This window comes from Schistocerca cancellata, chromosome 3 (assembly GCF_023864275.1).
Source record: "Schistocerca cancellata isolate TAMUIC-IGC-003103 chromosome 3, iqSchCanc2.1, whole genome shotgun sequence".
NCBI classification, from domain to species: domain Eukaryota; kingdom Metazoa; phylum Arthropoda; class Insecta; order Orthoptera; family Acrididae; genus Schistocerca; species Schistocerca cancellata.
Window position 1 is genome coordinate 787,615,973 of NC_064628.1, and position 25,326 is coordinate 787,641,298.

At 40.9% G+C, this 25,326-nt stretch overlaps 1 protein-coding gene across 1 annotated transcript in view; it reads left to right on the top strand.

Annotated features, from left to right (window-relative positions):
• The window catches only part of LOC126176567 (uncharacterized), a 139,471-nt gene that overhangs the window by 84,354 nt on the left and 29,791 nt on the right, over nucleotides 1-25,326 (top strand). The window lies entirely within an intron of this gene.

Here is a 25,326-nt window from a genome sequence, read left to right on the forward strand (position 1 = left end):
GTATCGAAGTAATTTTATTTATGGACTACTCTGTACAGCTGTGAGTAAAATCCAGTGAACAACATTAGGTAATTGAATGGTAACTCCAAATTCTACAATTTAAGCTACGCACATCGGGAGGGTTTTCAGAGAGTGTGGTGTAATCGACGACCACCACCATCATCATCATCATAGTTCAGTCAATTTGCACAATTTGTTTATAAATTATGTACACAAACCTTCCTTGGGAATCAGTCTGTCTATTAGAGAAAAACCAAACTGTGGAAAATACATAATGGAATAATGGCAAAATGAAAAGGGTAGATTGCTAATCACCATGTATCGGAGATGTTGAGTTTCAGACAAGCACAACAAAAACACTGCTAAACACATAAGCTTTTGGCCAGAAGCCTTTCTTGCCAAAAAAAAAAAACACACACACACACACACACACACACACACACACACACACACACACACACACACACACACACGACCACTGTCTCGCTGACCTCAGTAGTCTATTTCAGAAGAAGGCCTTCTGGCTGAAAGCTTGTGTGTTTAGTGATCTTTTTGTTGTGCCTGTCTATGACTCAACATCTCCACTGTATGGTGAGTAGCAATCTATCCTTTTCATATTGGCACTCGATGGAAACAAATATATCAACAAAAATAATCTGTTTTTGAAAATATAATTGGATAGATAAAAATTCTGCTCATCAGTGGCAGTAAATCTGCTCACCAGTGGCAGTAGCAGAAAACACACACAAAGGCTATAGAAATGTGCATCCCTTCAGGGCCAATGGCTCCTCCTTCTGCCAGAAATATTGAAGGGAAAAGAAGAGAGATGAAGGAAAAGGACTTGCATGGTTCACAAAATGGGTAGAATTCAGAGAAGCCACCTAGAACTGCTCCCCATTTGTTAAAACCTCACCAGTCCTTTCCCTTTATCCCTCTTCCTTGCCACCCAACCCAACTGCCAGAAGAAAGAACCACTGGTTCCAAAAGCTTGCACATATCTATAACCTTTATATACATTTTCTCCTGCTGCCTCTTAGTGAGTAGATCTTATCATCTATCTAATTATATTACATAAATGAAAATGTGTGCAGTAGTTTGAGAGATACATACAGACAGAAAAACACAGTGAGGGACTGTAATTTACAACACGTAGTGATATTATAACTGATGAATATTTCTTATATATAACGACATTGTTTTCACCTTAACTACAAATGTTAATGGGTCTCTTCTTTAATATAAGAACTATTTTTATAGAGAATGACAATAAGGAAACTAGCCTAGAGAATGTTTATAATTCTGACATGAAATATGTTACCCTAGTGAAACTGCTGATTACAGAAAATTCTGGAAGAAGCCACCATAGAGCTCAATGAAAGATTTCCGTCAGCTGCGTTGTCACAAAATGCTAAGAAGGATGTCATGCCAGATTTGTTTTTGCCACCTTGTACTATTTTTGAATATTATTACCTATCTTTTAACTATAACTCTAATGAAACATGAGTTTTCCATTCTACACCGTTTGTTGCAAATACTGATAAAACTAAAACAAGGTGTACGCCACCAAAAGTTTTGGAGAGAACAAAGAATACTACTGCTGGTTATGAACTGTCATTGCTCTTGACAAGCGCATAAGAAGCAAACTGCACTGTGCACGTGTGTCCACTTCGAAAATTCTTTGACAAGTGGAAATTTGTTATTGTTAGGCATTATTTGCTCAGTCAGTTTGTCCAAAGGTAAAAGTAAGCCATCATCCCTGTACTTTGGAGATCCATTTCCCCTCTAACTCCCCCTCACACATTTTTATAAGTGTTTTTGACAACCGGCAGTTCAGCTTGGCCTGGAATATACCTCCTTACAGAACATATCTTCCTAGATGACCTGATAGTGTAAATGACTTCTATTTACAGTTCTTCAATAAAACTGGAATTTCATCCTAGTCCATAGATGCTTTTCTGTGCAGCTATTAAGTAGCTTCAGATTATGTAACCACTAAAAATATTGGCAACAAGAAATAACTAAAATTGTCCTTGACCTGAGGGTTGATTAGAGAATGACAGTCAGTTATAGGGGGACCCACAGCTTTAACATGAGCTCCAAACCTTGGTGCTACTTGTCATTTTTCCCATATTCAAATAATGGTCAGAGATGAAAGAACCAATAAGTGACAGAGAAAGATTATAATACCGAATTAGTATTGAACCGTAAACTTTTAGATTTGTAGCCAAACGCTTAGCATCTCTGTCTTCAATGCAGTGCAGAGGGATCTGGATTCGATTCCTAGAACCTTCTTAGATTTTGTTTTCTGAGGTAGGGAGCCCCTTGTGAGGCCACATAAGGAGCTGCTTGAGTAAATAAGCAGCACCAGCAGGTTCATCTATTGGCAGTAACAGCTGGAGGGATTGATAACATGCTGATCACATGTACCGTGATCATAGATTGCTCCTAGTACCACCTTGTTTGATCTGGCCTGAGGCCTAAGCTTTGTGTGGTGCTTACCTTATCTTTAGATCTGTAGTCTGACACTTAACTTGTTTAATCACCAAGCCACACACTAACAAGATATACAGGGTGACTCAGCTAAGCTGTTCACATAAAAAACTGTTTTTGTACATTAACTGTACCACGGTGTTTGTAATCTACATTTATATATTCTTTAACTCGTTCCATATCTGATCATCACACCTGTATGAAAGGATCTGAAGAAAATGTATAAAATAAAATTCTAAAATTATTTCTTTAACCCTTTAACGTATAGTAATTCTGTTTTCACCCAGACTGATCGTGAGAAAGTGTTCCTGAAGTGACATTTAGTTTCTTTTCATGGCTATATTAATTGCAGAAATATTAGTATCAACATTGCTCTACAAAATAAAGCTATTGTAATTAATGTTGCCAGTATGCTCAGTGTGCTCCCTGCTGCCGTTGGATAAGCAGCTGCCAGCAGCAAGTTGCATACTCTTAGCTCACTTATTTGTTACATAGTTTAATTCTTAATTTCTTTGCGTGTTTTTGGTACTTGCATTGTTTAATTCATAAATTTCGGGCGTATTATAGCATTTGAGAGTTGTAGCATCGCGTTTTAGTACCTGAATAGTGTAAAATCGCGTAGTCTCCTTCCGCCACCGAGCAGTGTGTCAGCAGTGCACAAGTAGCAGCATTACTGCATTTACTAGGCAATCATGTATTTTAATAACTGTTTAAATTTTGTGTCGAATTGTTTGTGCTCTCTGTAGATTAGTTCAGACATTCTTTGCACAACAGTTTTTAGCATGGATAGGGACTGCAACTGCTGTGGTCGGATGCAGGCTGGGTTGGCATCCCTTCGCTCCCAGCTTCAGGCAGTGTTGGCTTCAGTCCCACAGCTTGAGGCTGTTGCCAATGGGCATCACTGTGGGGGTCCGGATGGGGGTTTGCCGGGGACAGCCAGCTCTTCCCACGCATCCCCCGATTGGACTAAGACTGTGGCTGCCCGGGATACTGCCCACATTGAGGCTGATCACTCACCTGTGGTAGAGTGGGAGGATGTCTCGAGGTGTGGCAGGGGGCAAAAGACATTCCGGAGGGTTGAACGAAAGGCCTCTCCAGTTTGTCTGACAAACCGGTTTCAGGCTCTGTCTCAGGCTGATACTGATCTTCAGCCGGACATGGCTGCTTGTCCTGTTTCAGAGGTTGCCCCTCAGTCTGCAAGATCCGGGCGGTCACAGAGGGTGGGCTTACTGGTAGTTGGGAGCTCCAACGTCAGGCGCGTAATGGGGCCCCTTAGGGATATGGCAGCAAGAGAGAGGAAGAAAACCAATGTGCACTCTGTGTGCATACCGGGGGGAGTCATTCCAGATGTGGAAAGGGTCCTTCCGGATGCCATGAAGGGTACAGGGTGCACCCATCTGCAGGTGGTCGCTCATGTTGGCACCAATGATGTGTGTCGCTATGGATCAGAGGAAATCCTCTCTGGCTTCTGGCGGCTATCTGATTTGGTGAAGACTGCCAGTCTCGCTAGCAGGATGAAAGCAGAGCTCACCATCTGCAGCATCATCGACAGGACTGACTGCGGACCTTTGGTACAGAGCCGAGTGGAGGGTCTGAATCAGAGGCTGAGACGGTTCTGCGACCATGTGGGCTGCAGATTCCTCAACTTGCGCCATAGGGTGGTGGGGTTTCGGGTTCCGCTGGATAGGTCAGGAGTCCACTACACACAGCAATCGGCTACACGGGTAGCAGGGGTTGTGTGGCGTGGACTGGGCGGTTTTTTAGGTTAGATGGCCTCGGGCAAGTACAGAAAGGGCAACAGCCTCAAAGGGTGCTGGGCAAAGTCAGGACATGCGGGGACCAAGCAGCAATCGGTATTGTAATTGTAAACTGTCGAAGCTGCATTGGTAAAGTACCGGAACTTCAAGCACTGATAGAAAGCACCGAAGCTGAAATTGTAATAGGTACAGAAAGCTGGCTGAAGCCAGAGATAAATTCTGCTGAAATTTTTGCAAAGGCACAGACGGTGTTTAGAAAGGATAGATTGCATGCAACCGGTGGTGGCGTGTTTGTCGCTGTTAGTAGTAGTTTATCCTGTAGTGAAGTAGAAGTGGATAGTTCCTGTGAATTATTATGGGTGGAGGTTACACTCAACAACCGAGCTAGGTTAATAGTTGGCTCCTTTTACCGACCCCCCGACTCAGCAGCATTAGTGGCAGAACAACTGAGAGAAAATTTGGAATACATTTCACATAAATTTTCTCAGCATGTTTTAGTCTTAGGTGGAGATTTCAATTTACCAGATATAGACTGGGACACTCAGATGTTTAGGACGGGTGGTAGGGACAGAGCATCGAGTGACATTATACTGAGTGCACTATCCAAAAATTACCTCGAGCAATTAAACAGAGAACTGACTCGTGGAGATAACATCTTGGACCTACTGATAACAAGCAGACCCAAACTTTTCGCTCTGTTAGCGCAGAACAAGGAATCTGTGATCATAAGGCCGTTGCAGCATCCCTGAATATGGAAATTAATAGGAATATAAAAAAAGGGAGGAAGGTTTATCTGTTTAGCAAGAGTAATAGAAGGCAGATTTCAGACTACCTAACAGATCAAAACGGAACTTTCTGTTCAGACACTGACAATGTTGAGTGTATGTGGAAAAAGTTCAAGGCAATCGTAAAATGCGTTTTAGACAGGTAGTGCCGAGTAAAACTGTGAGGGACGGGAAAAACCCACCGTGGTACAACAACAAAGTTAGGAAACTACTGCGAAAGCAAAGAGAGCTTCACTCCAAGCTTAAACGCAGCCAAAACCTCTCAGACAAACAGAAGCTAAACGATGTCAAAGTTAGCGTAAGGAGGGCTATGCGTGAAGCATTCAGTGAATTCGAAAGTAAAATTCTATGTACCGACTTGACAGAAAATCCTAGGAAGTTCTGGTCTTGCTTTAAATCAGTAAGTGGCTCGAAACAGCATATCCAGACACTCCAGGATGATGATGGCATTGAAACAGAGGATGACACGCGTAAAGCTGAAATACTAAACACCTTTTTCCAAAGCTGTTTCACAGAGTTCCTTCTCTAAATCCTCGCACAAACGAAAAAATGGCTGGCATTGAAATAAGTGTCCAAGGAATAGAAAAGCAACTGGAATCACTCAACAGAGGAAAGTCCACTGGACCTGACGGGATACCAATTCGATTCTACACAGAGTACACGAAAGAACTTGGCCCCCCCTTCTAACAGCCGTGTACCGCAAGTCTCTAGAGGAACGGAAGGTTCCAAATGATTGGAAAAGAGCACAGGTAGTCCCAGTCTTCAAGAAGGGTCGTCGAGCAGATGCGCAAAACTATAGACCTATATCTCTGACGTCGATCTGTTGTAGAATTTTAGAACATGTTTTTTGCTCGCGTATCATGTCGTTTTTGGAAACCCAGAATCTACTCTGTAGGAATCAACATGGATTCCAGAAACAGCGATCGTGTGAGACCCAACTCGCTTTATTTGTTCATGAGACCCAGAAAATATTAGATACAGGCTCCCAGGTCGATGCTATTTTCCTTGACTTCCGGACGGAATATCAGACCAGCTGTGTGGCTGGATTGAAGAGTTTTTAGCAAACAGAACACAGCATGTTGTTATCAATGGAGAGACGTCTACAGACGTTAAAGTAACCTCTGGCATGCCACAGGGGACTGTTATGGGACCATTGCTTTTCACAATATATATAAATGACCTAGTAGATAGTGTCGGAAGTTCCATGCGGCTTTTCGCGGATGATGCTGTAGCATACAGAGAAGTTGCAGCATTAGAAAATTTTAGCGAAATGCAGGAAGATCTGCAGCGGATAGGCACTTGGTGCAGGGAGTGGCAACTGACCCTTAACGTAGACAAATATAATGTATTGCGAATACATAGAAAGAAGGATCCTTTATTGTACGAGGGCAGTTCAATAAGTAATGCAACACTTTTTTTTCTGAAACAGGGGTTGTTTTATTCAGCATTAAAATACACCAGGTTATTCCCCAATCTTTTAGCTACACAACACTATTTTTCAACGTAATCTCCATTCAATGCTACGGCCTTACGCCACCTTGAAATGAGGGCCTGTATGGCTGCACGGTACCATTCCACTGGTCGATGTCGGAGCCAACGTCGTACTGCATCAATAACTTCTTCATCATCCGCGTAGTGCCTCCCATGGATTGCGTCCTTCATTGGGCCAAACATATGGAAATCCGACGGTGCGAGATCGGGGCTGTAGGGTGCATGAGGAAGAACAGTCCACTGAAGTTTTGTGAGCTCCTCTCGGGTGAGAAGACTTGTGTGAGGTCTTGCGTTGTCATGAAGAAGGAGAAGTTCGTTCAGATTTTTGTGCCTACGAACATGCTGAAGTCGTTTCTTCAATTTCTGAAGAGTAGCACAATACACTTCAGAGTTGATCGTTTGACCATGGGGAAGGACATCGAACAGAATAACCCCTTCAGCGTCCAGAAGACTGTAACCATGACTTTACCGGCTGAGGGTATGGCTTTAAACTTTTTCTTGGTAGGGGAGTGGGTGTGGCGCCACTCCATTGATTGCCGTTTTGTTTCAGGTTAGAAGTGATGAACCCATGTTTCATCGCCTGTAACAATCTTTGACAAGAAATTGTCACCCTCAGCCACATGACAAGCAAGCAATTCTGCACAGGTGGTTCTCCTTTGCTCTTTATGGTGTTCGGTTAGACAACGAGGGACCCAGCGGGAACAAACCTTTCCCAACTGGTGAACAATTGTCACAGCACTACCAACAGAGATGTCAAGTTGAGCACTGAGTTTTTTTGATGGTGATCCGTCGATCATCTCGAACGAGTGTGTTCGCACGCTCCGCCATTGCAGGAGTCACAGCTGTGCACGGCCGGCCCGCACGCGGGAGATCAGACAGTCTTGCTTGACCTTGCGGCGATGATGACACACGCTTTGCCCAACGACTCACCGTACTTTTGTCCACTGCCAGATCACCGTAGACATTCTGCAAGCGCCTATGAATATCTGAGATGCCCTGGTTTTCCGCCAAAAGAAACTTGATCACTGCCCGTTGTTTGCAACGCACATCTGTTACAGACGCCATTTTAACAGCTCTGTACAGCGCTGCCACCTGTCGGAAGTCAATGAAACTATACGAGACGAAGTGGGAATGTTTGAAAATATTCCACAAGAAATTTCCGGTTTTTTCAACCAAAATTGGCCGAGAAAAAAAAAATGTGTTGCATTACTTATTGAACTGCCCTCGTATGATTATATGATAGCGGAACAAACACTGGTATCGGTTACTTCTGTAAAATATCTGGGAGTATGCGTGTGGAACAATCTGAAGTGGAATGATCATATAAAATTAATTATTGGTAAGGCAGGTACCAGGTTGAGATTCATTGGGAGAGTCCTTAGAAAATGTAGTCCATCAACAAAGGAGGTGGCTTACAAAACACTCGTTCGACCTATACTTGAGTATTGCTCATCAGTGTGGGATCCGTACCAGATCGGGTTGACGGAGGAGATAGAGAAGATCCAAAGAAGAGCGGCGCGTTTCGCCACAGGGTTATTTGGTAACCGTGATAGCGTTACAGAAATGTTTAGCAAACTCAAGTGGCAGACTCTGCAAGAGAGGCGCTCTGCATCGTGGGGTAGCTTGCTCGCCAGGTTTCAAGAGGGTGCGTTTCTGAATGAGGTATCGAATATATTGCTTCCCCCTACTTATACCTCCCGAGGAGATCACGAATGTAAAATTAGAGAGATTCAAGCACGCACGGAGGCTTTCAGACAGTCGTTCTTCCCGCGAACCATACGCGACTGGAACAGAAAAGGGAGGTAATGACAGTGGCACGTAAAGTGCCCTCTGTCACACACTGTTGGGTGGCTTGCGGAGTATAAATGTAGATGTAGATGTATCGTAATCCTAAAAGACACAACTACAACGGCATTTCAATCTCCAAAATCTGGTTGCTTGTTTTGGAGAAATTATAATATTTGTAACTTATAATTTATGTGTTTTGAACATTAAACTGATTGTTGTCTTATTAGGAAGTTACTGATTTCATATGAAGTAACAAAATGTGTAATGTCAGCTGAGAAGGAAATCAGATCGCAGGCAAAGTAAAGGCGCTTCAGCTATCAAAATTTTAGCAGTATATTGTCTAAACATTCCTGAATTTACTGCCTTGCTAAAAGGCTCTCAGAACTGAGAGCTGAATGAAACCTGTGGTAACAACCACCAAAATATTTAATGAGATATGGGATGTACATCAGAAATACAGGTTAGATCCTATAGGGGGCAGTGTGTTCATTGTAATCAACAAAATTATTGTGTTTGTTGAGGCAGAAATCAAATCCAATTATAAAGTTATCTGGATATGAGTGACTAGTCTAGATGAACATGAGTTAACCACATTTCTGATGACCTCGATGTCAGTGGGACATTAAACCCTAATCTTACTTTCTACCTCCCTCCCCGTTAATCATTGGATGTTTTGACCAGCCACTCTGTTCTGCTGTAACAGTCATAAAATCATTCAAAGAACGTCCACTCTCAGTAGTGCAGAAATACCTCAATCTTTCATTTTAGTTGGAGACAACATTAATGTATAGAATATACCCTGGGAAGTTTATGGATTCAATGCAAGTGATGTGGGCGTGGACATGGATGCGAAGTAGTTGCTCACGTTTTCATGGAACATCTTCACAGTTAGTATGACAACCAATGTCAAATGGAAATATTTTATATCTTATCAACTGTGTCAGTGTGAAGAAGGAATTAGTGATCATGATGTCATCATAGCAATGATGATTACTAAAGTTATTAAATCCATCAATAAGGTTAGGAGTGTATTTATGCTGGAAAGAGCAGATAAGCAGTTCTTAACACCTTACTTACAAGTGAGTGGACATCATTAAGTTCCAATATAATGGATGTATAGGAATTATGGGCAAAGCTTAAGCTGATTCTAGATCACATTCTAGAAAAGTATGTGCCAAGAAAGTGGATTAAGGACTGAAAAGACCCACCATAGTTTAATAATGAAATTCAGGAAATGCTGAGGAAGCAGAGACTGTTCCCCTGTTGGTTCAAAAAAGAATGCACAGATGTCAACATGCGAAAGTCGGTAGACTAATGTACCAAGATTGATGTGAACCACTGTACCTTGTGTTTAAGAAATCATTCATGCAGCAGGATTGTACAGACATACTGTTGTTTGACTATGGCGCAGACTCTCCTATGGAGGACATAATAATAGACAACCCTGGCATTTAGAAGCAACTGAACTATTTGGAAACAAGTAAGTCACCGAGTCTGGATGGAATCCGAATTAGGTATTACAGAGCGTATATTATTCCTTCCCTTTCCTATAAAAGTTAAGTGTTGATGGAGTTATATGTATTTAAGTATTAATGTCTAATGCTTCACCAATCTTAAGAATGTAGTCTAATTTTATTGAGATGAAGTGAAAAATGGCTTGAAATGAGGTGGACTGGCTACACAGTCATCATGCGTGCCGGAATATTGAGATGGAGTGATCTGTTGCAATTGATGAAATAATGTTTTCAGTCATATTCAGGCTTGTAGCGAATGGCTCAATCGCCTTCCACTTCCATGCCGTATATTCCTGAAACTGCTACAGGTTAGGTGAAATACGAAAAGTATTGGATTTAGCCTCACCCTGAATTTCCAGACAAGTCTTGAATTTATTGACTCCATATTATTAAATTACATCCACAATATTTCACAATAGTAATAATGGCATCTTGCATTCCATGCATTGCAACATTCCAGCAGCTAAAATGTAAATTAACAAAAAGATCCCAATAATAACTATTTCTTTAACATTATGCTGACAACAAAAGAATGTAGCAAGACACACAGTGCACCTGTCCACAAATCATGATGGATTTAGAAAGCATCACTCTTCCAAAACTCAGGTTGCCCTTTTCTTGCACGATATCCTGCTAACCATTAATGAAGGGCAGTAGGCGGATTCCATATTCCTGTATTTCCTGGAAATCATTTGACGTGGTGCCATACTGCAGGCTCTTAACTATGGTCCAAACATATAGAATAGTTTTCCAGATATGTGAGTGGCTTGAAGACTTCTTAAGCATTAGAACCCAATATGATGTCCTCAAAGGCGAATGTTCACCAGAGACCTGGTTTTCTCCAGGTGTGCCCCAGGTAAATGTGGTAGGACTGCTCGTGTCCATGATCTGATGCATAGGACAAGCAGGTGTCTGCAACTGTTTGCTGATGACAGTATAGTACATGGGAATGTATCATTTTTGAGTGACTGTAGGAGGTTAGAGGATGACTGACACAGAATTTCTATTTGGTGTGATGAATGGCAGCTTACTCTAAATGTAAGTTAATGCAGATGAGTAGGGAAAAATAACCCTATACTGTTACATCCAGTATTAGTGACATGCTGCTTGGCAACATCACTAAAGTTAAGTATGTAGGCATAACGTTGCAGAATGATATGATGTGGAGTGAACACAAGGAATGTGAAATAGCGAAGGCGAATAATCAACTTCAGTTTACTGGGACAATTTTGAGAAAGTGTAGCTCATTTACAAGTAATACCATATATAGTACACTTGTCTGACTGACTGTTGAGTACTACTCGAGTATTTGGGATCCCCACCAGGTGACATTAAAGGAAAACATGGAAGCAATTTAAAAGCTAGATTTGTTACATATGTATTTGATCAACACGAAAGTATGATGGTTGTTCAATAAGTAATGCCCCATTTTTTTTTTTTTTTTTTTGAAAAGCCATTAATATACATAGACAAATGTCCTTCTTGGTGCTTCAAATTTGATGTTTGTTATGTCCGCTGGTCAAATTTTGAATCATTCTGCAGATGTCAGAGCTGTAGTACAGTGCCAAAATGGCATCTACATACGATTCGCTAGGAGCAGTGTGCTGTTATTGTATTCTTATGTGCAGAAAAATAAACTGTGGTGAACATCCGTAAATGTTTGTATGCAGCATATGGCAATGTGTAAAGAAAGTTACAGCTTCAGGAAACAGAGCTCCATGATCAGCCACGCTCGGGACATCCTGTCACAGCCACCACTCCAGACATGCTAAATCATGTGGATGCCATTATTTGTGCCGACTGGCGCACCACAACTCGACAATTGGCTCTACAGTTGTCAGTCAGCATTGGAAGTGTGTCTGCAATGATCGAGACTCTTGGATATTCGAAGAGGTGCTCACGATGGGTTCCACAAATACCCACAGCGGACCACAAGATTAAAAGAAAGGCCATTCCATCTGAATGGTTGGAGTGTTTTGAGACTGACAGAGTGGCCCTTCTGTCACGATTGTTATGCGGGACAAAAGCTGGGTGTACCACTTTGTGCCAGAAACAAAAAGGCAGTCTATGGAGTGGCATCGTCCTCATTCACAACAAAAGAAGAAATCCAAGACAACCCCCTCCGCCGGAAAAGTCATAGTGACAGTCTTCTGAGATCGTGATGGTGTCATTCTCATTGATGTGATGCCAAAAGGGTCAACCATCAATTCAGAGGCAAATGTGAAGACTTTGAATAAACTCAAGAGCCATTTTTGACATGTTTGATTGGACAAGAATCCAGCAGAAATCTTGCTCCAACATGATAATGCAAGCCTAAGAACCCAGGAACATGTCACCAAATTGGGTTGGACATCATTGCCTCACCCACCCTACAGTCCAGACCTGGCACCCTCTCAATTCCATCTCTTTGAGCCACTTAAAGATTCTCTATGGGGAACACATTTTAAAGATGACAAGTGTGTCAGTCATGCAGTGAAAACATGGCTACGCCTGTGCTTTCACCAGCAAGGAATACATGCTCTTCCACGTCACTGGCATACAGCCACAGAACGTGATGGAGACTATGTAGAAAAATAGGACATGGACAAGACATGTTGATGGATGTTGTCACCAAATTCTGACTCTTAAAAATAAATATGTTCTGAGAAAAAAAAAATGTGGGGCATTACTTATTGAACAACCCTCGTATTATTGAGATGCTCCGTGGACTCAAGTGTGAATCCCTGGAGGGAAGATAACACTGTTTTCATGAAACACTGTTGAGAAAATTCAGACAACAGGCATTTGTAGGTGACTAGACAACAGGCATTTGTAGGTGACTAGACAACAGGCATTTGTAGGTGACTAGACAACAGGCATTTGCAGGTGACTAGACAACAGGCATTTGTAGGTGACCAGACAGCAGGCATTTGCAGTTGACCAGACAGCAGGCATTTGCAGTTGACCAGACAGCAGGCATTTGCAGTTGACCAGACAGCAGGCATTTGCAGTTGACCAGACAGCAGGCATTTGCAGTTGACCAGACAGCAGGCATTTGCAGTTGACCAGACAGCAGGCATTTGCAGTTGACCAGACAGCAGGCATTTGCAGTTGACCAGACAGCAGGCATTTGCAGTTGACCAGACAGCAGGCATTTGCAGCTGACCAGACAGCAGGCATTTGCAGCTGACCAGACAGCAGGCATTTGCAGCTGACCAGACAGCAGGCATTTGCAGCTGACCAGACAGCAGGCATTTGCAGCTGACCAGACGGCAGGCATTTGCAGCTGACCAGACGGCAGGCATTTGCAGCTGACCAGACGGCAGGCATTTGCAGCTGACCAGACGGCAGGCATTTGCAGCTGACCAGACGGCAGGCATTTGCAGCTGACCAGACGGCAGGCATTTGCAGCTGACCAGACGGCAGGCATTTGCAGCTGACCAGACGGCAGGCATTTGCAGCTGACCAGACGGCAGGCATTTGCAGCTGACCAGACGGCAGGCATTTGCAGCTGACCAGACGGCAGGCATTTGCAGCTGACCAGACGGCAGGCATTTGCAGCTGACCAGACGGCAGGCATTTGCAGCTGACCAGACGGCAGGCATTTGCAGCTGACCAGACGGCAGGCATTTGCAGCTGACCAGACGGCAGGCATTTGCAGCTGACCAGACGGCAGGCATTTGCAGCTGACCAGACGGCAGGCATTTGCAGCTGACCAGACGGCAGGCATTTGCAGCTGACCAGACGGCAGGCATTTGCAGCTGACCAGACGGCAGGCATTTGCAGCTGACCAGACGGCAGGCATTTGCAGCTGACCAGACGGCAGGCATTTGCAGCTGACCAGACGGCAGGCATTTGCAGCTGACCAGACGGCAGGCATTTGCAGCTGACCAGACGGCAGGCATTTGCAGCTGACCAGACGGCAGGCATTTGCAGCTGACCAGACGGCAGGCAGTTGCAGCTGACCAGACGGCAGGCAGTTGCAGCTGACCAGACGGCAGGCAGTTGCAGCTGACCAGACGGCAGGCAGTTGCAGCTGACCAGATGGCAGGCATTTGCAGCTGACCAGACGGCAGGCATTTGCAGCTGACCAGACAGCAGGCATTTGCAGCTGACCAGACAGCAGGCATTTGCAGCTGACCAGACAGCAGGCATTTGCAGCTGACCAGACAGCAGGCATTTGCAGCTAGCCAGACAGCAGGCATTTGCAGCTAGCCAGACAGCAGGCATTTGCAGCTAGCCAGACAGCAGGCATTTGCAGCTAGCCAGACAGCAGGCATTTGCAGCTAGCCAGACAGCAGGCATTTGCAGCTAGCCAGACAGCAGGCATTTGCAGCTAGCCAGACAGCAGGCATTTGCAGCTAGCCAGACAGCAGGCATTTGCAGCTGACTGCAGAATAATTCTACTGTCACCAATGCACATGTTGCATAAGAACAATGAAGGTGAGATAACAGAAATTAAGACTCACATGGAGGCATATAGACTTGTTTTCTCTCACTACATTTACAAGTGGAATAGGAATAGAAATGGAATATTGCGTTGCAATGATAATTATACAAAAGGGTAGAATAGGAAAGTTAGCTTTCATTCCCTGTGTCATTCATGTGTGTCAAATGCTGGTTAGTTTGTAAAACTAAATGCCTTCCACAAACTAAGTGAAACTAGATGTACTACTTCCTTACAGAGAACACAGAAGTAAAATTAAGCTGTATGAACAAAGCTAATCCAACAGACGATGTACAAGATGAATGACTGTTCTCAGTGTGTGCTAGAAATTCTTATTGGAATGGCACTGGAATAGTATGCAGGTTGTAAGGAGAAAGCGTGCAGTGAGCAGAGTGTGAAACAATGTTCTGGCAGTTGTTGTACACAATCCACATGTTTCATCCAGAGAAACTGCGAGTGCCTCTGGAGTAAGTCAGCCCTATGTTCTTTACATTCTGTACACAGAGAGCTTCCATACATATCATGTCTAACTTCACCAGCTTATTAATCAATGGGAATGCAGAAAACACATGGAATTCTGTTGCTTGTTTCTGATGCAGCATCAGGACAATGGGTTATTTCTTCAAAGAAATCTCTTTAGTCATGAAGCTACCTTTACAAATTATCGAAAGCTGAATGTAGGAAATATACATTATTGGGTTGCTGAGAATCTGCTCTGGCTGAGGTGGGTTGAACATCAGAGGCAAAAGGTTGTTAATGTTTGCTGTTGGGTTATTGGAGACTACGTGATTGATCCTTGCTTCATTGAAGGAACCATAACCCTCTAGCAGGTGCACTTGTGTATAAAGTGTGCCTACCAATAATAAAGTTGTTTTCACCATTCCATTTTTGTTTCACAATTGCGAGCCCATATCTAGTCCTTCATTATTGTTTCAACTAACACGGTGGTAAATTACATTGTCATATGTCCAAATAAGCAGCAGTAATATAAAATAAGCCCACATCTCGTGGTCGTGCGGTAGCGTTCTCGCTTCTCACGCCCGGGTTCCCGGGTTCGATTCCCGGCGGGGTCAGGGATTTTCTCTGCCTCGTGATGGCTGGGTGTTATGTGATGTCCTTAGGTTAGTTAGGTTTAAGTAGTTCTAAGTTCTAGGGGACTGATGACCTAAGATGTTAAGTCCCATAGTGCTCAGAGCCAATATAAAATAAACAGCGAGCTAGGCGAGAGAAATTTTATTTTGCTTGCAGGAAAATGACCCAGATTATAATCCAGCAGCAAAATGCAACAATGAGGCAGCTGTCTACAAGATAATTAATAATCAAATAAAGGGTTGGCTGGGATCTGATGTAACTGCTTTGTTTAATGCTTCGAGTGAGTCATGATGTGGCGTATCACTGACTGTGGCAACAAAGTGATATAATGAAAGTTTATTGCTTTATTTTTTAATTAAACAGCACTTTAGCTCATATTATGTAAGTTTATTTCATCACTGTTTAATTAAACCAAGATTAAACAGTGATTTTGTTCATGTAAGTTTACCTTGGTAACGTAAAGACAACTATTCTTTACAGGTGTACAAAGTACACCACGCATGTTCGTTTTACAAAAAATGGCATGGGTTAAGGGTTCAAAGATACAGACAATTTATTACCAAAGTGCTACTGGCTCTCCTAGAGGAAATACCACTTTAAATATGTAGATGTGGTAACAGCAGGATTGGTGCCCTTCTCATTACTCACTTGTGGCTAGGACAACATTCACCCATTTATTTCCTGGTTGCTGAGTAGGATGTGAAGACATTATCAATTTTCCTATGTGTCCACCTGATTTGTTACCACTGGATCTTTTTTCTGTTGGATAAACTCTAAAGATGAAGTCCGTGTAAAAGTTCCACTGGCCCAAGAGGATTTAAAACAACACATTGTTGTAGTGTGTGGAATGATATTGAAGAAATCTCTCCAGTCTTTCCAGAAGTCCTTGCCTCAGCAACTGCAGACATATATTGCAGTAGACAGAATTTCAAAGACATGATGACATAAATTGAATATTAAGGAAGTGTTTATGGCCACATTAATTGTGATTTCCTTTTTGTTGCTTTTACAGATGTAATTTTGCACTGTAAATGTGTATTTTGGCATTAAACGTGGGTGATTTCATCTCTGATCACACAGATCATGTCAACTCGTGGTCATGAATTTCTCCAGAAAAAATATGTATTAGACCTGGCAAATGTTTTGCATTAAAGCCTCCTCTTCATTGTGTTGAAATTTGGTTAATACACACGCACTCATTGGCTTACAAATTTAAGACAAAAATATGAAATTTAAGTTAATTTTTCCGCTTGATTTCCTTTTTTTCCCCTCCCCCTCTAATTTGGAAAGTCGCAGAACACTATCTTTTCTGTCACATTACCAGATGCTACTGATGTAATTATAAATAGTATCTTCTCTGCCCCAGGTATATGTATTATGTAAATATTTATTACTAAAAATGTAAAAAAGAATTGCATTTTTACAAGCTTTTATGAATTATTTATTTGAAAACCCCCATCCGAAAGCTTTTGAGAATCACGCAAAATATTGTTTGGTTAATATGTTAGTAGTAAGTGCAAACACTGTGGGCAGTATTTTTCTGTGTAAAGTGTTAAAAATTTTTTAAAATTCTGCATATTTCGCATCACTGAATTTCTAGTGTAAATTATGCATGTTGGCAACACTGTTTCCAGCACTCTTCTGTTTACAACAAATGAATGAAAATTTGCAGTTAAACCATTCTGCATCGAGTTTTGTGTTTGGTTTGAACTTTTTGTTAGATACAATGTCAGTGAGGAAATACAGTGGTGAAAGAGTGAGGTGTGTGGACTAAGAAAAAAGACACAAGAAGATGGTGTTTAAGAAAAGTGAAAAACACTTCAGTTTTTGGAAATCTGTCAGAGATATTGCAGAAATATCTTGGTCCTCAAGTAATAGCATGACATCCATTGTGCAAATTTAGTGACAACCCACTTGAACGATCACCATCACCCAAATGCGAAACTGAAGAAGACACTGGAAATGCTTATATTCCTAGGTGTGAAGTTGTTGATGCATTGAATGTTAGCATTTTTGCTGTAGCACCTACTGTATTCCCCCTTAAACGTACAGGAAAGGTAAGAAGCACAAGAAGAAAACAGTATGTAAAAAGAAAAGTGGATGAAATTGAAACAAGTTTCACACAAGCAACATCTTCAAAACTTTGTGAAGAGCATAATGTGGATGCACTTGATGCAGAACCTGAAGATGGTGGCATGTACATGAAAAATGATGTGTGGTTTCCAAACCTAAATATTAGTATCTCAGCAGCTACCTATACTGAAAAGGTACAGTTACTGACACTGATACTCTAAGCAGCAGCTACAGTAATACCTATCTGTTGCAAGATGTATGCTTACTGTTGCTCTGGAATGTTATCTAATTGATGACAAAGATTGCAGCAGGCAAAGTTCTAACCAGGCTGATGTTATCTTTGGCAGTGAAAGATAAATAGATATAGAACAAGATCAGTAAGAAAAGCATATCTCCAAATGAAAAAGGAGAACCTGAATTTAAAAAGTGGTCTCACAAAATTCTACTCCTTACGACCAAAATGGGTAAAATACCATCCAGTGAAGGAAGTATGTACTTGTATTTACTGCACTAATTTGAAACTTTCTTGTTTCACCGTAAGCAGTGTCACAGGAAAGAAACACACAGTGATGGTCTTGATGCTTTTGTGTATATGTCAAAACCCGCAAGGTAAATGTTGCAGGAGTGTGCAATGTGTCCTGCTGCTTGAAGTGATGACTGTTGCAGCATTACACCTTCAGGATACTGACAGTGACATAACCTATGCATTGTGAGAGGGAGAAAAGTTGGTGAAGGAGACAGTAGAGTCAGAGAAGTTCGTTACAGAGGTTAGGCATTTAGTCATGAACGGAACAGCTCCATCATATCTGGAGGATTCAGAGACAAGCTACAGCAGAAGTGAAATTAGCCACATCCCAGAGTACTGACACATTAGTTCTTCATTTCAACTTTGCTGAGAACTGGTCTGTTGCTTTGCAGAATGAAATTCAAAGTTACCACTGGCACACATCACAGATATCACTATTCATGTGTTGCTTACTTCCTTGGAACATCACACTGTTTTGCTATTGTCAGTGATGATCCCATTTATGACAATGCACACACATGCTACACTGTCAGAATGATAATTGATGACATAACATCTAGAGGCCATGCATTTCCTAAACATGTGTATGTGACTGATTGTGCAGCATCTCATTTTAAAAACTGCTTTCTGATTTATGAGCTTGGTCAACACTGTAGTACAAGAATTAAGACAAAAAATGGATATTTTCAGCAACAGGTCATGGAAAAAGTGCATTTGACGGGGTAGGAGGTATTTGTAAACATCTTGCAAGATACAATCTCCAGCATGAAGGTGTTGATGCTGTAAGAGATACTACTGAATTTGTACACACCATATCAACATTAGTAACAAACATGAAACTCTTACCGTATTTACTCGAATCTAAGCCGCACTTTCTTTCCGGTTTTTGTAATCCAAAAACCCGCCTGTGGCTTAGAATCAAGTGCAAAGTAAGCGGAAGTTCTGAAAAATGTTGGTAGGTGCCGCCACAACTAACTTCTGCCGTCGAATTATGTAGCGCTACACAGGCATGCTTTGCAGGCACAAAGATAAATACTGGTGACAAAACCTCTGCCTCAGTAAATTAAAAAAAAAAAGAGAGGTGGAAGACTAGCTTTTTTTCACCGCCCCGAGTTTCGACTACTGCATTTTCATACATTATCCAACGAAGTAAATACAAATTCTGTATTGTTCATCTTCGAATGTAGCAGCATTTCAACATACTACGAAAATCCGACTGGCAAGATTGTTTGGGATGTTTGTCATATGGCCAAACCTATGTTCTGAATTTTTTCCTATCTGTCACAAGAGATCGTTGCTAATAAGAACTTTTATGAATTGTGAATCGCATGCAGTATTCTTTTCGCCATAAGAATAATACCGTACGAATATAAACATTTTGCCATGTATTCTTTCGTGTTTGCTGCTATCTCATTTAAATCCTGTCTGCCTAATAAACTACGAAACTAGAGTAAGACAACAGCAAACGCGGAATACATATCATGCCATGTTTATATGCGTATTGTTCTTATGCCTAATAGTGATACAGTCAGAAATGAAGCACGACAATTGACAAGGTTTTTAAATCTAAGATTACCAATTTCTGTGCAGAATGTAATGTACCACAGAGGCGTCTGCAAAGATTTTCAACCGGAGAAAAATATTCGCTAAACTCTCGTTCAGAACATCTTCTATCATACGCAGTCTATTATTTTGTTCTTGTTGTTGATAATCAAAGAAAGCAGCAGTGTAAGTAACTGCAACTAGCAAGCAGTCTCTTGCCATTGTTTCGCTAATGAGACAATTCCCCCCCTTTTTTTTGTAAGCGGCGGTAGCGCGCACAAAAGCAAGCCATGCAATCAAAGAAAAACAAGCAATCAATTCAAACCAGATGAAGCACGTGAAAAAGGAATGGTACCCGAATAAATACGGACGGAGCACCTGACGCATAGCAATGGCTACATGGTAAAGCTTAACTGCTAAGCTTAAGACTCGAACCAAACTACTGTAGCTGTATAGTCATTCATTCGACCTAAATTGTGTCTCATATTACAGTGGACCAACTTTGTTTCGATTTGGATGCGCGGCCTAAAACTTTTCTGTCCCTTGGAATTTTGAGTCTCAAATTTCAGTTGCGGCTTAGATTCGGGAAAATTTTTTTTCCTTAATTTCGAGTCTCATTTTTCAGGTGCGGCTTAGATTCGAGTAAATACGGTAATTCTAAATGAAAATACATTAAGGGAATTCCATATAAAAACTGAGAGAAGAGTTGTCTGCAATGAAGCCTGTGGTAGGAATTCAGTCAAGTCACTACTGGGTTGCATCCCGGAGTGACATATACATTGCAAGAATGGTTCTCCATGAAATGCAGCCTGTTACTCTGTATGAAATGCAAAGACAACAGTATACATTAGAAGACTTTTTAGTGAGCCATTTCATTTCTTGTGTGTGGAGAGTGGGACAGATTATAAGTGTCTCTCATGAGCTGCAAGATATAACCATCTCCTTTGACCCCTCGTGGTCCTGCTAATGCTTTCAGATGGCCATCATCAAAAGATCAGTGTGCAGTTCCCATTTCCCAAGTACTGCTCTTATTGGATTACCCTTGTCCGTGTGCAAATTCAGCTTGGTTATACAAGTTCAGAAAAACAAATGAACTCTTTTCAACAATGCAGTGTTTATCGTTACATTGCAGGCAATTTTAATTCATGGGAAGTCATTAAGAAGTAAAATTATGACAGAAGACAATAATAATTAGTGAATAATATCATAAAATGAAAAATGGTTCTATATCCAATTTTTGTTTTAAAATGCTTTCAGACAAAATTATGAATTGTTTTCCCACTCACTTAAATGTTGTAAAGTAATTATTTTGATTCAGAACTACATTTTGCATGACATTTACTTAAAATCAGCAATCAGTTTAAATATTTAAGTGTCCTTGATTTTTAAACATTGAGAGTAGAGCTGGGTCTGCCTAAAAAATTTCTCATATTTTGTACAGACAAGTATTGCCCAGAACGAGATTTTCACTCTGCAGCAGAGTGTGCACCGATTTGAAACTTCCTGGCAGATTAAAACTGTGTGCCGGACAAAGACTGTAACTCGGGACATTTGCCTTTCAAGCGCAAGTGCTCTACCATCTGAGCTACCCAAGCATGACTCGTCCTCACAGCTTCAATTCTGCCAGTACCTCATCTCCTACCTTCCACACTTCACAGCCCTTTTGCGAACCTTGCAGAACTAGCACTCCTTTCTTCCAGGAGTGCTAGTTCTGCCAGGTTCGCAAAAGAGCTTCTGTGAAGTTTGCAAGGTAGGGGGGATGAGGTACTGGCAGAATTGAAGCTGTGAGGGCAGGTCATGAGTCGTGCTTGGGTAGCTCAGATGGTAGATCACTTGCGCATGAAAGGCAAAGGTCCTGAGATTGAGTCTCGGTCTGGCACACAGTTTTAATCTGCCAGGAAGTATCAAGTATTTCCCACTCTGATTGTACATTCCCTAAATACCATGACCAATTAAAGTACCGTGAAATATTTAGAACATTTAGAATGAGGGTTTTGGAGAAAATAATTTCTAAATTACCAGGAAATTCGAGATTCTTTCACCTCTTTGTACAAATATTTTGACAGTTTGAGAATTTTATGCATTAATGACCGACAGTTAGCAGTCCTTCCACTTTATCATTTATCAAGACAGTTAAGATCCTCTGACTATTCATATTTTCAAAACATAATTTTGTAATTCACAAAATGTTACAATTAAAAAAAAAAGAAAAAAGAAAAAAAAAGAAACACTCATAAGTATACATCTATTAATCATGTCTCATGGTATTGGGAACAAAGTATTTATTGAAAATAAATTCAGATCTCTCTCACTTCTGCAAAATACTCTCATTTAGAGAGGTCTGTAGCGTTTTAACATATCATCAGAAAATATTGTAGTTTTGGAGAGGTATCTTATGGAACTTCAACATATATTTTTTTCAGCAAACTTTGAAATAGTAATGTGACACATTCACTCTTCGCTTGTGGTATTTGAGATTAAATCGTCCCTCGGTCTTTATACCCCAGTTCCCTGTTTTACAAATCCATTCAGTTTTTGGTGTGCACATTTCTTTCAAGGCTATTGCAGAAACAAGATTAGAACTGTTACCATAATAGGATAAGACAGCAATCAGTCTTGCGTTCAAAACAGATAAATCCTTTTAATAAATTATGTAATTTCTCTGAAATTCCTAATTAGATTTAAGAAAGTGAAATGAAATGCTGTTGAATTTCTTTGATTTAGATATGTGATACTAGCAGCAGAAGTTGCTGTCATAACGTTTGAAAGAGCACTGTTGATAACAAAGTCTCTCAAGTAATATAGCTATGAGAAGATTAAGATATCATTTAATGAGCACATTCTCACAATTCATCTGGGTGGAAACAGAATTACAGTATCTTAAACAGTTCAAGAAATATCTGAAGTGAACAGCTTAGCTGAATCAGCCTTTATCATCAGTTCCCTAGAACTCATTGTGGCCTGCTGGTTTAATGGCAAATGGAGATCTAAAACAACAGCCTTAGACATTATTGTGTCAATCTCTGATGCAGATTTCTGCTATTAAGTCAAGAGATACAGGTGTCCCCTTGTTCTCTTTGGTGGGCACGACAAACAAGCAGTGGTAATCGAGTAACCTAACTACATAATAGAATACTGTTATGTGCTCATATGGGATTTTAGGTTTCAAAAAAACCTTCCATAGACCCATTGAGGTACATATCATATTAGGAGAAAGGGGTGGTTCGGTTAAAGTTCTTACCGTATTTGACTCATCTTTGATGTTTACCTTCAACTAAATCATTCATATTCAATATGAGTAATAACTTGAATTTATTATCAAGCTCTTTATAGTGAAAAATATTCTGACAGCACTGATATTCAGACTACCCTTAATTTACAATTTTACTGCTATTCATTTCTAGTTATAACAAGCATTCTATACCTAGTGCTAATTGGATAATTATTACCATTAATGAAAGAGACTAATGCAGGGACTTTACTATGGATTCTTATAAACATTTTAAATTTCTTCTCTGGAAGGGCAAAGTTCCCCTCTGTATACATTAGAAGACTTTTTAGTGAGCCATTTCATTTCTTGTGTGTGGAGAATGGGACAGATTATAAGTGTCTCTCATGAGCTGCAAGATATAACCATCTCCTTTGACCCCTCGTGGGTGCACACGGACAAGGGTAATCCAATAAGAGCAGTACTTGGGAAATGGGAACTGCACACTGATCTTTTGATGATGGCCATCTGAAAGCATTAGCAGGACCACGAGGGGTCAAAGGAGATGGTTATATCTTGCAGCTCATGAGAGACACTTATAATCTGTCCCACTCTCCACACACAAGAAATGAAATGGCTCACTAAAAAGTCTTCTAATGTATACAGAGGGGAACTTTGCCCTTCCAGAGAAGAAATTTAAAATGTTTATAAGAATCCATAGTAAAGTCCCTGCATTAGTCTCTTTCATTAATGGTAATAATTATCCAATTAGCACTAGGTATAGAATGCTTGTTATAACTAGAAATGAATAGCAGTAAAATTGTAAATTAAGGGTAGTCTGAATATCAGTGCTGTCAGAATATTTTTCACTATAAAGAGCTTGATAATAAATTCAAGTTATTACTCATATTGAATATGAATGATTTAGTTGAAGGTAAACATCAAAGATGAGTCAAATATGGTAAGAACATGCTTTTAAGGACCCCCGTCTCAGAATTCACATTGGTAGAATACTCCCAGGTAATCTTAGACAATGTCACATGAAAATTTTATGATTGTGTTATGGTAATACTGGCAGATTTCAACTTGCTCAACTGTAGATTGTCAAATACATGAGATTAGAATAGTTTGATGGGATATGGATATATTTGAGTTTTCTAGACATCTCGTGACTATAGCAGTCACAGAACCAATTCATTAGGCTACTATCTGACACCTCAGGATGACGGACGGACAGACAGACAGACAGACAGACAGACACGAACTTCTTGCCTCAGGTAACATAGAGAAGGGAACCTGTGACTAGCCTTTTATTGTGTCAGTCACCACAAGTGTCAGGAGGAGTCTTAATGGACAGAAATATTTTTGCTTGTCAGTTGTGACAAAGGAATAGCTAGCAGATTACCTGAGCAGTCAACATGAAACAACATCCCTGGAGCTGAAAATGTGGGATATCAATGAATGAATTTCAATGGTATACGAGGTGTGATCAAAAAATACAGTGAATAGTTTTATTAGAAACAAAGTAGTTGGCTTACATGGAATTTGATTTAATCTCCTTCAAAGTATGGTTCTCAGCTAGAAATGCACTTAACCCCAATGTTGAATCCATGACTGGAAGCATTTCTGGAAAACTTGATTTGGAAGGGCATTCAGCTGCTCTGTTATGGTCCCATCAATGTTGGGAATGGTGTCAAATCGTTTTCCTTGAAGTACATTTTTAAATTTTGGGAAGAGCCAGAAGTTGCTTGGTGTTAAATCTGGTGAGTAAGGTGGATGCTGATGGACGGGAACACTTTTTCTGGCCAAAAACTCGTGAATCAAAAGAGAGGTTGACATGATGCGTCGTTGTTGGGAAGAAGGTAGCCATTTGCCTATTTTTCTGGTCTCTTTCTTCTTACGTTGTTCCGTAAATGTTGCATCCGTCCTTGTAAAATTCGGTGTTTACCGTTGTTCCCCTTGGAACAAACTCTGATCACACTATGCCCTCAAATTTTGCACTCACTCATCTCATTTGCAAATTATCTGTTAAAATGCTTTGCGAGGATCCGTAAGAGAGAAGTTCTTCAGTAAGCTCTTGGATAGTTATTCGCCTTTTTGAAGGAACAATTTTTACCACCTTTTGCACATTTTCTTCTGTTTTTAAGGTTAATGGACATCCTGAATGTTGCTCGTCTTCTACTGATTCACTTCTGTTTTTAAACTGCTCTTACCACTAGTAAACAGTTGCAGCATTATCATGATACATCACTTTCAGCATGTTGTGTGTTTCTGTGGCACTTTTTGCAACTTGAAACAACTTAATGTTCACATTTGATGCACAACAGACACGGTGAACACCATCTCACTCTAGCATCTCTGAATGCTGAGTGCCAAGTCAAAATGTGTTCCAACTCGATGCTGCCTGTCTCAGTTGATCGGGCTACCACACAAATTACATCAAATGGTTGTAGCATCTGCAGTTCCTGCCGAAAAAATAATTCACCATATTTTTTGACTACTCCTTGTTTGTTAATGACGTGATGGATAATGTTGACGATCAATGAAGATGTTCAAATCAGCAAGCACTGTAGAATATCGATGTTTGGTGGAGGAATTGGCAGTTGACCACCATCTACATCCAACTGTACTCTA